Raw genomic sequence first — 14,783 nt, forward strand, 5'->3', positions numbered from 1 at the left:
ACAAAGAAAAAATATTTACAAAGTTATAGCAATATAGTAAAGATACAGATATATCAGCTCTAGATGATTTGTTGCTCACATTACAAAATGTTCCTCTTTCTAGTGATGGTGTGAAAATTGGCCAAAACAAAATTTGTTAAAGCTGAAATCACTACAACATTAGTAAACATGATTTTTTTCCCTGTAAAAATATTTAACCCTGTCTTAACTTGTTGACAGTCGTGTCTGTGTGTATTTACACCTTCTTAGTAATTTGTAAAGCACTCTAAAATAAAGGTACACAATGAGTTAACCTACTCAGTTTAGTGAAAACTATGCACAATTTAGTATTTAAGAAAAATGGCATGCACTTGTAACAACAGTGCAAAAGAACTTAATAGGAGCAAAATCAACAAAGAAAACTGAGGCAAAAAAGATTGGTGCCTCTTTCGGTCATGATCATCTTCTAGGAAGACGAAAAAAAACCCCCATCAAAATAGAGTCTGTAGCAACTCTTTTATCAACATTGCCTGTTAAACAGTGTTCATAAGGCTTTTTTTCTCATCCCACATCTTTACATGCACAAGTCTGTTAAATTTATGTAACTATAAAACATTTTTTTGTTTTGGTGGGGCAGTTCAGACTACTGGATGATTGCCAGAAATTTACTCTCTTCAGCGAGGGTGGTGAGGAGGGAGCTCATGTCACTGATAGCCATGTTGTTTGTGCCTATATTCACACCGTGAAATGCAGAGGAAGCATGAGAATTACTCAGTCGAGAGGAAGTCATGCCAGATACTACGCTGCCCTGCTCATAACTATCATCAACAATGGAACAAATTCCTAAACCAACATTATCAGCTGGGATTCTTTCTACTGTGCTAGTCACCTGATTAACCCCAGATGACAGAAGAACTTCAGAAATTCTTTCTTTCTCTGCCATCAATGATTCCATTAGACATGACTGTACTATGTTGTGAGAGATCTTGGACTCTTCTGGGTCAAAAACAGTTGTCAATGAACACAGGCTTTTGTTGCTGAATTGATGAGCAAGTGTTGGTTTGAAGGTGATCAACTTGATCAAGCTTCACAACGGAAACCTGATTTGAAAGTGAACAATTGGTGCCTAGTCCATTTTTCAAGCTTTGTGGGTGGCATAATTGTACATTATGGCTGTTCATATCCTGCCTAGTGGAGTAGGAAGTGTTGACAGCTGGCTGAGGCCGGTAAGCCAGTAGTAAGCTGCAGTTACCTGGTCTTTGCAATAACAGATTGCTGCTGACTTGATTGTTATTTGATTTTGCTGGAGATGAGATTGGGATACAGCTGTATGTTGGGAACATTTCTGATGAATGGGGGCTGAAAAAATATGAGAGAAGTCTGGTCGACCAAAGTTGCTGTGTTTTGATTCCAGTTGGAAGGTTGAGAAAGACTCAGTCTTAATGCCTGTTTTCAACCTGGACTTCTCTTGGACTGGTTTTGCTACTTGTAGATGCTGCTCTGAATTTCTGCAGCCATAGCTTAAATCTGCCATGTGTTGAAGAGCTGAGTGCTGATCAATGAAATCTATATGCTGCTGTTGTACAACCATGTTTCCAAATCGACCAAAGGGATTGCTTACTGAGCTCTGGTCTGACCATCTGCCACACCTCTGAAACTGCTGCCTTGGAATAGTAACATCAGCACTACCAGAGCTCACTTCATTCGACTGGATAGGCATCAGATCTATACTAGTGTCTTCTTGCTCTACCCCTTTTTGTTGCTGTCGTGGACTGAGGAAGTTCTGGTTATCTGCGGGACTGATAATAGGCCTTTGGTTGTCTTGGTTATTTATTGATTGGGAATGGAGATACTGCATGAAGTCAGGCTGGATGTTTTTATTGACATGTAACAAAAGACCATCCTGGCTCATGGAAACGTTCTCAAGTGTGGATTGCTCCATGATGCTAGGAGGACAAGGGGAGTGCAGATCACTCTGAAAGCTATCTACTTGACAAGTGTAATTCTGTAGGTTTAGACCGTGATCTTCTCTGTTTGAGTAACCATAACTAGTAGGATATGGTGATGAAGTCATATTGTTTACACTACTGAAATGTCGTACTTGTGGCAAGCCATAAGAACTAACATTTTGTTTGTGATGTGTAGGATCACTAGCTCTTCGATCATTTTTCCCTGGACCACCACCAGAGTATGTTCCCTTTCGTTGATACACTTCTTGACTGTCATGCAAGTTGTGTGCACCATCACTACAGCGACGTGACCTGACCAGTGGTGGTAGTGTAAGCTGGTCGGTGTTCTTTCTGTCTTCCATCAAAGCCAAGTGAGTCTTTAGGCTTATATTCCCCATACTGGGCAAGGGTGTGGGAGGAGGTCCACCTGTTGCAGCTGCATACTTGGCCTTTAGGTTATAGTGTTGAGCTGGAGTGAGGTTCAGATCCCCTCTTGATCCCATACCACTGCCCTTAAAAACTACACTTCCACCAAACACCACTGCACTTGAACTTCCCCCATCATACTGGCTGGCTTCACTGGAGCGTCGAGAGGCATCAGTGGAAATAGGGTCATAAGAATCAGTGGCACTGAGATTATGGATATGTCGATGGGGGCTGTACTCTGAAAGTGAAGTCTGGCTAGAACAGCGACTGGAGAAGCAGGGGGAAATGCCAGATGAGCGACGGCTGCTGCTCAGGTAAGCTGAGCTAGTGTTGCTGCCACTACTGTCCCGTCGTTCATGCAGCAAACTCAGAATTGTCAGCTCTGTGTTGGACGGCTCAGGGCATGGAGGCACCCTCACAGAAGTACTCCTCCCAAGGCATTGACCTGATAATACAAGATACTTTATTTAGTAGAGGTTAAGCTTATCATTATTGTGCCATTATAGTCATATTTAGACGTTAATGGGTACATTATTCTAGAAATTAAACTTCTGTCATCATGCCATTAAACTGCATTACTGAAAGAACAGATGTAACATTGTGAAAATGACTTCAATGTGACTTTTGAATAAAAATACAAGTTTGAAATAAGATCAAGGTGATGACAGATTTATTTTTGGATAACTAGTTTAAAAGATTAGAAGAATGCTTGTGGGTCTGCAATTAAATTTGTAAAGTCTGATATGTTGACAAAGCTTGGAAAGTAAGACTTACCCTTTCCTGTGAGGGTAGGCATGGCCTGGCTTTTAGGGGGCGGTGTTGGAGGCAGGAATCCTAGCCTAGGCACAGCTCCATTCACCTGCCGTAACCTCTCAATCTTAACATGCTCCATCCAGCGTAGGGGCCGTCCACACTTCGGTGAGTCTGCAAAACTATTGTTGCCGCAGTGGATGTTGCAGTGGATACTGTAGAGTCCATAATGGGGGCATCCTCCTTATCTCCTTCTCTGTTCTCCTCATCCTCCTCTTCATTTTCCATGTCCTCAAGTACTGCCACCTCCCCCGCAAGCCCAATACTGTTCACAGTAAGCTGGACTCCCTGGCTGATATGGGGGCCGTTGATGGACTGGTCACTGCTGCATGAAGACTGACTGCCAGGGCTTGACTGAGACGTCTAAGAAAGAATGAGAGAAATTAATATATTTTGACTATTGTTGAATTTCCAGCAAGTTTAACAGATAAATCTATGTAGAGAATATTAATTACGTTCTAACATGTAAAAAAAATAAAATAAAATAAATAAAGCAGAGGTTTGCCCCTGGAGTCCCATGCTGCATCCCAATTTTTCAACTTGCACTACGCCTAAAAAGGAGCAATTTGTTTGTGTATAAAAAGTACACAAGTTTTGTGTATGTAAAGTATTAGAAATAATGAGTTTTGGGAATTAAAACAATGTTATAATTGTGCTCTGTTACATTCTGTTACTTTAAAACAGCCAGTCAATGATCCTGTTGTAGTTAACATCCTCAAATACATACTCCACTTTATTTTTAATTTCATTTATATTAAAACAAATCTTCCTACCATACTGACAGGAAAACAGGTAGTTTAATGGTGCTAAATTAACTAAGCATTTAATTTTAATATCAGGTTAGAAATAATATATTTAAAGGTAAAATGTTTATATTGTACATTGTTGACTAAATGTTGCTAGCAAAATCAGAATTAGTAAAAAGTAAATAATACAGTTTGAGGGTTAATTGTAATTAAAATGCACTGAACGAACATATTCCATTATTCAGCCTTACTAAAGCACATAAAGCACAGCTATTCTCTCAATAAAATCCATGTTAGCTATTTAGCAACGCAACTGGATTCACCAGGCAGACAGACACCCCTCCCATGACGAGAATCCACTTTGATTGTGAAGTGAATTTAACTTACAAATGAAGTGCAAATAAATCGAGTAAACTCGAAATAGTCATGCATCTAATTACGTGCGAATAGATTGTGTTTGGTTAGATCAACCATTTGGAGTTAAAATTTTTTCATAGAACCAATGATACCAATGACAAATGACTAAAGGTACTTGATCATGCATGTTGATATAATGTAATACTCATGTGACCATATGGAATAATATTGTGACAACAAAGAGTATGGATGTTAAATGTTCTGTACAAAACCAGTGATACAAAAAAGTAAGCTTTGTTTTTAAGACTGTACAAAGCAAAGTACACATACAGTTAGTTACCAGACGTAGCTTGCAATCTGATATAATACTCATTTTACCATATGAACAGCATTATGACAACAAACAAACAAACAATGAATAAATAAATAAACCAACCAACCAACGGGCTTGAATTGACTATGAACACAACAGTATTATGTTTTGTCTGGTCAACTTGATTTAATTTGTAAATATACATCCTTTCCTTTCATTCAGATCTGCAACACATTTCAAATTGGTTAAATAATGATGTGATTTGAAACAGGTGATGTCAACAGGTGATTGTAATTATGATTTGGTACAAAAGCAACATCCAAGAAAGGTCTAGTCCTTTAGGACCAAAGATGGGCCGAGGATCATCAGTTTGCCAACAAATATGTGAGATAATTATTGAAATGTTTAAAAACAATGTTACTCAAATAAATAGAAGATATTTAGATATTCCACTTTTAACAGTGCATAATTAAATGATTCAAGTAATTTGGAGGAATTTTAGTGTGTAAAGGACAAGGGCGCAAACCTAAGCTGAACATCTGTGATCTTTTTAGGTGGTACTGAATCAAGAATCATTATTCACGTATGAGCGATATCACCGCATGACCTCAGGACTATTTTGGCAAACCTGTCAAGTAGCACAATACGTAGTAACAACTACAATGCCAGTTTTAACTGTATTTTGCCAAAAGGAAGCCCTTTGTTAACACTGTCCAGAGAAGCCGTCAATTTCTCTGGGCTCGGAGGCATCTGGGATGCACCATCATGTGTACTGTGCTCAGAAAAATCTGTATTTCAGGTATATTTTGGTAGAAATATATGCCGTGTGCGCTGGACCAAAGAAAAAGAGGATCACCAAGACTATTACCAGCAACATATCCAAAAGCTAGGGTCTGTCATGGTATGGGGTTGTGTCAGTGCCCTTGGCAAAGGTAACTTGCACTTCTGTGATGGCACTATTAATGCTGAAAAGTACACAGAGATTTATGAGCACCTTCCTGGGAGGCCCATGCATATTTCAACAAGACAATGCAAAACCACATTCTGCACTTATTTCGAAGTCCTGGTAGTGGAGGAAGAGAATGCAGGTACTTGACTGGCCTGCCTGCAGTCTCAACCTGTCTTCAATAGAGAATGCGTGGCGCTTTTGGAAGCACAAAATGTGACACATAGACCCCGTACTGTTCCCCACCTTAAGACATGTTTGCAGGAAGAATGGTACAAAATCACCTAAAGCACTTCATCGCTTAGTGTCTTCTGTCCCTAAACATCTTTTAAGTGTTAAAGAAATGACAACAATACAAAGTGGTAAATGCTTTACTGTTCCAACTTTTTTTTTAAATGTGTTGCAAGATATATATTTTTTCTGATTTTAAATATATTCATTCTCAAAATTATTTGCATTTCTGGTAACTATGAGCAAAGAAAGCTGGGGAAAAATATTTTTTATTCAAAAATCTAACCATACATACAGTCATGTACCATCAGATAAAAATGAAAACCTGACCGTAAGTGTAACTTCTAGAAGTTTTATAATGGACCAAGGTTGTATGTTGCATATCGTCAAAGATCTACAACAAAAACCAAAAACTGAAACAAAAAGGGGTCACTGAATACAAATGTAAGATTCTGCCATGGCCATTTGAGTTTCCTGAACCGAATCCTATGGAAAATTAGTGGGTCAACTAAAGGGGAAAGAACACCAACATGGGTCAGAGAACCTGAAGGATCTGGAAAGATTCTGTAAGGAAAAATTCTGAAGGAAAAGATTTAGAACTGTTATCTGGGCAAATGAAGGATGCAAAAATGCATCTGATAAAGGAGTGCCAACAATGTTGACTAACATGAATTGGAGAAAACCTTTATTTCATAATGATTTTTCTTCCCCAGTTTTAATTTATATTAATATTTATTTCAATGAAACATTAATGTATGAAAGAAAAATATAAACATAAAAGAGTACTGCTCATATTTACCAAGAATGCCAACTTTTTTGACCACAACTAGAATGCATTTACAAGCAGCATAATTATTAAACTAAGACATGACATGGTCGACCAATGACTGAATGAATAGCTCAAGCAATGATTTAGACTTGAAAACAGCAAGTGAAATGAAAATGTAAAAAAAAGCAGACCTAAAAAGACATCACCATTCTCACCTGATCACCCACTGTCCTTAGTAAGAGAGGACATGTAATGCGTGGCAGTGGAAAAAAGATATTCAGTTATTTATTTGAACATGGCAACTTGCCAAATATCACTTGAGACATATTTTTAAACGAACAAAAATTTCACTGGAGGGCTTATCATTTTGCCTTCAACTGTGTGTGTATACGTACAGTTGAAGTCAGAATTATTAGCCCTTCTCCTTAAGTTTAATTCATTTTTATTATTTCCCTAATTTCTGTTTAAGAGAAAGAAGATTTTTTTCAACACTTTTCTGAACATAATAGTTTTAAAAACTAATTTTCTAATAACTGATTTGTTTTATCTTTGCCATGATGACAGTACATAATATTTTACTACATTTTTTAAGATACTAGAATTTAGCTTAAAGTGCCATTTTAAAGGTTTAACTAGGTTAATTAGGTTAACTTGTCAAGTTAGGGTAATTTGGCAAGTCATCGTATGACAGTGGTTTGTTTTGTATGACTATGACAGTGTGACTATGAGAAAAAAATGCTTAAGGGGCTAATAATCTTGACCTTACAATGGTATTTAAAAAATAAAACTGCTTTTATTCAAGGCAAAATAAAACAAATTTCTCAGAAGGTATAAAATACTGTGAACATTTCATTGCTCTGTTAAACATCATTTTGAAAATACTTGAAAAAAAATATTTGGGGAAAAAAAATCAAAAGAGGGTTATTAATTTTCAATTTAATTATGCTATAAATATATAATTTTCTTAAATTTATTCTTGATTTTTGACATGAAAGGAGGCTTACCATGGGCTTCTCTGTTTTGATTGACTTGACTTGCAGACATTCTTCCTGTTTTGAGGTAGCATGGGTATACTCCTTTTGGTCAGTGGTTGCTCCAGGTTCTCGTGGTTGAGGTGGCGGTCGTGGGTATGTCTCCCCACGTTGTTTTTTGGTGACATGGGCCTCAGGACCATGAACAGTTTTAACATGTTTCCTTAAGGAGCTGGGGTCAGTGTACCGCTTAGTGCAACCAGGAATTTTACACACATAGGGTTTCTGAGAGAAATAAAAAAAGAGCATTTGCATATGATAAAATTAAACTTTTACCAATGCATGCTATACATTTCTGTAGAGTGTAATGTAGCTGTAATATAAAAGTTCAGCGAAAATTCAAAGAGTGAATCGGAATGAACTACAGGCATTTAGTTCCCATGATGCTATGTAAAAGCAGCCTCACACAAAAAAAGCTTTCACAGCCCCATGTCAACTTACACACATTTTTATAATTGTTGACAGTGCTTGCAAGATAAATATGGAACAAAACTTTCCAAAACAACAACAACAACAACAAAATCAATCCCAATGTCTTGAGAATATTTAATTCAATATATTTTCCGGTCACACTTTATTTTGATGGTTCGTTTGTTGAATTTAAGTCACAATGCATCTACATGCCAAACTAATTCTCATTAGATTATAAGTAGACTGTTAGGTTGGGGTTATGGTTAGGGTTAGTGTAAGTAACTGGCAAAGTTTCTTATAGTCAGTTAAATGTCTGTTGAAGGAGCAGTATCAACAGATATTAAGCAGACAGTCTACTATACTCAAATGGCCATGAAAATAAAGTGTTACCATTTTCCTACACCTAAAATTCAAGGACCTTTTTAGGACTCTTCAGGTTAAAAACCATGAAATTCAAAGTCTTTACTTTCAATTTCACTCTCTTTCGTGGATAAGGAAATGTGTTGTACGCACATCCATTAGCCTACATAATACATTTAGTTTGTTAAGTGCAAAGATTTGTTTCAAAATGATTTCGAAATTCCGTTCTAATTTCCAAACGAAAAAATTATCAATAATAACGAAGTGTGGTCAAAACTGAGTTATTTACAAATACACATGCTATGCCCCATATGGTCTAAAACCTGACAGGTGGGCAAATCTAAGCTTGTTTTTAATAAAACAAATATAAATTTGCATATAATAAATAAAACTACTACTAATAATAACATTATACAAAAGCAAATTGTCATGGATATACTGAAAAAGCCCCCGAGATAAAGGCATTAAAAAGTAGTTTTTATATATATATATATGTAGAAAATAATAATTTTTGTAATATTATAATCCTTTAATTCTTTTTTATTTGTAAAGATATTTGCGTATTGCTGTACATCCTGTGTGTTTTAAGCAATGTTAAAGGAGGCACACAATTAACGCGCTCTGCGCTGGACTTTAGACCTCCTCCTAGCTGGTCTATTGAACAAACTATTTTAGTTCCTCAAAATAGCAACGCACTAGCAATGCGCCTTAACACACCTCCTTTTGAGACCAGAACGCCTATGGGCGCACATATGAGTGCAATGCATTTGCTATTTAAACAGCATGGTGCAAAACGTCAAAATGACTCTTGCGCTGAGCTGAAACTAGCAAGCAACAATTGCGTTGCGCCTTGTGCTGCATTGCGCCGGGTATATGATAGGGTCCTAAGAATGCAAACGGTCGGATGGTGCTGTGAAAAGGTGTGGATTAAACTCTTCATTGTAAAGCTCTTGATTCATTCATTTTCTTTTCAGCTTAGTCCCTTTATTAATCTGGGGTCGCCACAGTGGAATGAACCGCCAACTTATCCAGCATATGTTTTACGCAGCGGATGCACTTCTAGCTGTAACCCATCACTGGAAAACATCCAGCTTGCATTTGTACTGAATTCACATGCAGATGAAAGGAAGTATATGGAGCAAAAACTGAGGTGTGTTACATATTATTACACTTTTCATGTGTCTGTAGCAACTTAGATTATTATTTTAATGAAATGTTCATACTGAAATAATTTTCTTAAAACAATAAAATCTTGAGCTCATGATGCAAAAATATGTTTTCATTGTAATAAGATTTAAAAATAAATAATGTAATATTTTTTTTTTTGACAAATTACATTGTAAAACACTATGGCAATGTATACAGTAATCTCATCACAGTTGATGTAATACCTGCACACAATATAAAATGATGTTTACAAAGTAATAATTTTTTTCAATTCATGCTCTTTGAGTTAATACATTTAAAGTCATTCTTTGTGTTTTGTTTTGCCAGTTGTTGGCCAGTCAGTCACCAATTTTGTTGTCATTTTAATCCCTTTTTATCAATGATGAATTATTTTATTAAGATTTTATTTAGTTTCAAAATCTACCTGTTTCTTTTCGTGAACTCATGCTTATTATGCTTGATGTTTTAATGCTTTTTTTCTGTATTTATCTAAAAGAATAGCCTTATCAACCTCTGTCCAGTTTGGTTGCATTCTTTGTATTCTGTGATGTATTCTCTCCATAGGGAAAAATTAGGGATGAGGAATTAGGGATAAATTACCATGATCATTTGTTGTTTACATTAACACTCAATTAAATAAATAATTATATGCAACTAAGGTAATTATTCATGTCATGATTTTATAGGCTACCTCCCACATACCAAAATTTAAGAGAAAGACTTACTCAACTAACTCAACAGAATATAAACTGCACAGACTAAATGTGTGAAGTCATGAAAGTGGATTACAAAGATAGTGAAAGATAAGCAATTGTGGTTAAAATCTAACTAAGTTTGGTTTAATAAGAAAATTACAGATCTTTCACTAGATAAGACCTTAATAAGAGGTGGCATGACAAAATATCAGTGTCAAGCAAACCTATAAAAAAGTAACTAAATTCACTACCTTCTACTTGTCAGATGTAGTACATAGTTGTTGCATTGGTATTTTATGACTTCATATTTTAGGACATTCATTGTGACAATTTCATACAACATTGCATGAAAAAAAAAACCTGATACTCCATTTAGCTTAAGATGTTAAGTAATTTTAGTGAAATGTATATTATATGAAACAAGCTGTATAGATTAGGACTAATTTCACACCATCACTAATTTATTGCGAGCAAAGCCATTTGAATCTTTTTTGGCTCATGACTTCCGGTCTCATTCACTTCCATTCATTTTCAGATGTTAAAAACAGCTCGTTATGCTGCTTGATGTTGCGAACTGATATTTCTTATTATATTATTCTGCTTTGTCCTGTATAGTCCATCCAAGCACTTGTTGGTAGAGCAGGTAGTTTGACCGTTTTCTGCAGTTTATTATTCCTAGTAAGATTGAAAACAATAGTGAAAACAAGCGCACTTTAGCATTGAAGAATAAGGTCAATAGCACATTATTGTGCTTCATTAGTATTGAAATTGCACTTTCATTTTATTATGTATTGTAGCCTAGCAGCTGTATTTCCAAACTGCAACAGCTAAATGAACAGTACCATGTTGTTATTGATTATTGTGTACTGTCTATAAATTTTAATACCTTATCATGGCCAAGGCAAACACACTTAATACCAGAGCCAGTTAGAAGGGCAAGATAATGTACTGCACTCCCAAATAAATGGATGGGTTTATAATGTAATTAATACACATTAAACCTTATTAGCATTATTAAAAGTGCATATTTAGTGATTGATATTGTTGGTTCACAGTTTTAATGTTCTTGTAAAAACTATATGTTTTGCTAGTTATATCATTTTCAAGTTAGTAAGCAAATAAATGATCTACTGCCACTTTTAGTATGGCTATAAACGTCACAAAAAATGGTATTCAAACTCACATTAAAAACATTGCACACAAAAACAAGCACAAGAGGAGTCTCAGATCAACATGGAAAAGATTTCCATAGGGCGCTTGCAGAGGCACTTTATTGATTCTCTCCACAGTTAAATCTACTGTTGATTAACTGATGACATTCCTAGCACAAATAATATTACAACTGCAGTTTTAGCAAAAGTTGGATTTGTGTTTTTTATGTTCTGTTTACTGTTAGATGTAGTAACTATAATAAACATGGTACCCATTACCTATGTTGACAAAAACTATGGCAAAATGCTTGGTACTGTATAGTACTGTAAGTAATGAAAGTGCCAGAGAGAATGTGAAATGAAACCTTTGGAAGTTTCTTCTAACTTATAACTTGTTGTACTTTCTATATTGGAAAGTCTGTTTTTCAACACAGTAGAGAGCGTTGAATAGAATAGAATAGAGTGTATATTTAACACAAGTGTAATGCATAAGTGCAAAAGATCAGGGTTGATTTCTGTTGAAGGTGAGTCGAAATGAGATTTCATTCTGCTTTCAGCACATCTGTTAAAGTTGTCTGGAAAATGATTGAGCAAACAAATAAATATGTAGTAAGTTCATCAGCTTGAAGCACAGCGAAATTACTACCTCACTACTGACAAATGTAGTATATCAGACTCAAAGCTACATTATTAATAAAGTCCAAGACAGTGCTCAAAATGGTACTGAGATTGATTCAGTGATGTATTTGTTTGTATGAAAGCCTCTTGTTCTTTAGAAAGGAATTAGAAGTCAATTTCTGCTGAAGATGAACTAAATCCTGACACGGTCAGAAATTGTGATGTTAGTGTTTATTATAAGAATTAAGGTGTTTTCACCTAACAAAATTAAGAGCATTAAAATAAAATAATAATGGCATCTTAAAGGTAGCATTAACGACTTGGTTAACCCTTGTTCTCTGAAGAAGGAAACTGAGACGTTATGTCGTGACAACATTATGCAGATTCCAGGAGACCAATCACTCTTGTATGAAAATGGGCCAGTAAAAATTGACTAGTGGAATCTACATTCTTTGGCAACTTAGCAGGTCTTAGACAATCACTTTTTTGTTGAGCAACAAAGCTCAGCATTCAGCTGGTGGTTCAGAGTTGTGATCATCAAGACATAATTAATAATTATGTGGCAATACAAATTTTAGCTGGTCAAGTTATGACTAAACAAGTTTTCCCTTTCCTTAGCCACCTTAATTAATAAGTAACCCATAATTAAATATCATATGTAGATCGTGCATCAGCCCTGGAGAATAACCACTCACATGCATGTGTTTGGTAGGTGGGCCATGACATGCAAACGTGTGTCCTGCAGCTTTGTAAGCTCTGGCATTAAATAATACCAAAACGTATATGCTTTGGATGGGAGGCATGAACCGCTTTCTTCACCTGAGGAATGCCCATGTACGCCTGGGTCACCCTCAAGTTAACTATAATGAGGGCAGAGTAGCTCAAGGCTCTGGCAGTGAAAAGTGCCTTCTAAGACTTGTAAGTTTGGACATGAATGCTCAGAGAGCATAGAAAGAACACCATCTTGAAAAGATATGCAAACTGAACAACGTCTTGCTCTTTAAGATGGAACTAAACTACTCTGTGAGGTGTTGAGACCCAGCCACTTTTACTGTATGCACTGTATCAAAGATGTTGCCTGCTACAAAGCAAACATCTGAATGAGTGACAGCCGTTTATATACCCGTATGTATGGGTATAACCTTGCCAGTTTTTTTAGGCCCATTTTCAAAACTCTTAGTGACTAGTCTACTAAGCAGAATCCCTATAATGTCATCATGCCATTAATTGTGGTGAAAGACTAAAAGGGAAAGATGTGTCCAAGTCCATTTAGCTTCAGATGTTAAGTACTTTTACTTAAATATATCTTATATGAAACAAGCTGTATAGGATTAGAGCTAATTTTAACCATCACTAATTTACTGCGTCTTTAAAATGCTGGCTGGATGTCAAACAACACATAACAGGAAAGGCCTGAAAAAATAAACAATGTGGCAATGTCTGTGAAAACATTTGCATAAAATCTGTCAATTTTAATTTCATGTTCTTTATATTTGTCTACTTGTCTAAAGCAAAAATATTTAGATATTAAATAAGATATTCTTTGTATATGTGTGAACTGACCTCATTAGAGTGTGTGCGATTCTGGTGTTTGGCTCGGTCAGATGCATTCGAAAAGGCTTTGTTGCAGCCTTCATGTTCACATACATATGGTTTCTCTCCTGTATGTGAACGCAAATGTGTTTTCAGGTTCTCCAATCTGGAATATGCCTTTGAACAGCCTTCAAACTGAGATAAAAAAGGACAAACAGTTACACAGATTAGTTATAGACAGGCTTTTACAGCAGGTTTTTTGACTAAACCAAAATCCAGATCACAAACTGTTCTTACTGAAAAGAGTGTCAGAAATCATCAAATACCAAATGTGTTAAATGCAATTCTCACCGTGCATTTATGTGGCTTCTCTCCTGTGTGGTCTGCGCAGTGTGAACCACCAGCATATACTGGGCCTTAAAGGGTTTCTGCTCTCTTGAACATTCCTCCCAGCGACACACAAATTCCTTTTTTTCTCCATGAATGTGGTCATTATTTATGTGCTGTGAGAGGAAGAATACAGTCGGTCAAAAGTCATGCTAATGAGTAGCATAATATGATATGGAACCTTTGTCATGCTGTGTGCTTTAACAAAAGCATTAGTATTTTTACAAGTATGTAAAAAATACTAACATTAAACTGTACCAGGACGTTCCTTTTTTAACAATTATTAAAAAATAAAATAAAAATACACCCCAATCAACAAACAGTATAATTGTCTCAACTTTGTTTTTGTCAAAACATTTCTCATGTTGATTTTGAATAAAGGTAGAATTATGGTAGATGATTATAATTAACAAAACAAAACAATAATGTTCAGAATTAATTAAATAAAAAATATTATTTATTATTATTATTATTTACTTTATTTAGCCAGATCACATTGAGACAGTACTGTCTCTTCTTCCAGTGAGAGCTGGTCAAGACTGCAGGCAGCACATAAAGTTTCACATATAAATCACAAAAAAGTAATACCACAAAATTACAAAATCACCATTCATAAAAAGGTCAGATCATAACAAGTATATCCTTCTAGACGTCGTACAGAAGATGTTTAAAAGTACTCAAAGTCGGAAGTGTTTCAAGATTAAGCTGATTTTTCAGGTCATTCCAAGCCCTAGGAGCATAAAAGGAAAAATCACGCTTGCCAAGTTCTGACAATACCCTTGGGACTGTAAAACAAATACAAAATGTTAATCCCAAGAGAGATGTTTTGCATCTTTGAAACATGGGAGTCTTGCAAATAAGTTTCTTTAGCTTATAGGCAGTGTAATCTGTTCTATGCAAACAG

General features: G+C 35.8%; 1 pseudogene; it reads right to left on the reverse strand.

The window, feature by feature from the left end:
- Window positions 1-611: 611 nt before the first annotated feature.
- On the reverse strand, window positions 612-14,013 carry LOC130218092 (transcriptional activator GLI3-like; annotated as a pseudogene).
- Window positions 14,014-14,783: the final 770 nt, after the last annotated feature.

This window comes from Danio aesculapii, chromosome 24, assembly GCF_903798145.1.
Source record: "Danio aesculapii chromosome 24, fDanAes4.1, whole genome shotgun sequence".
Taxonomy (NCBI): Eukaryota; Metazoa; Chordata; class Actinopteri; order Cypriniformes; family Danionidae; genus Danio; species Danio aesculapii.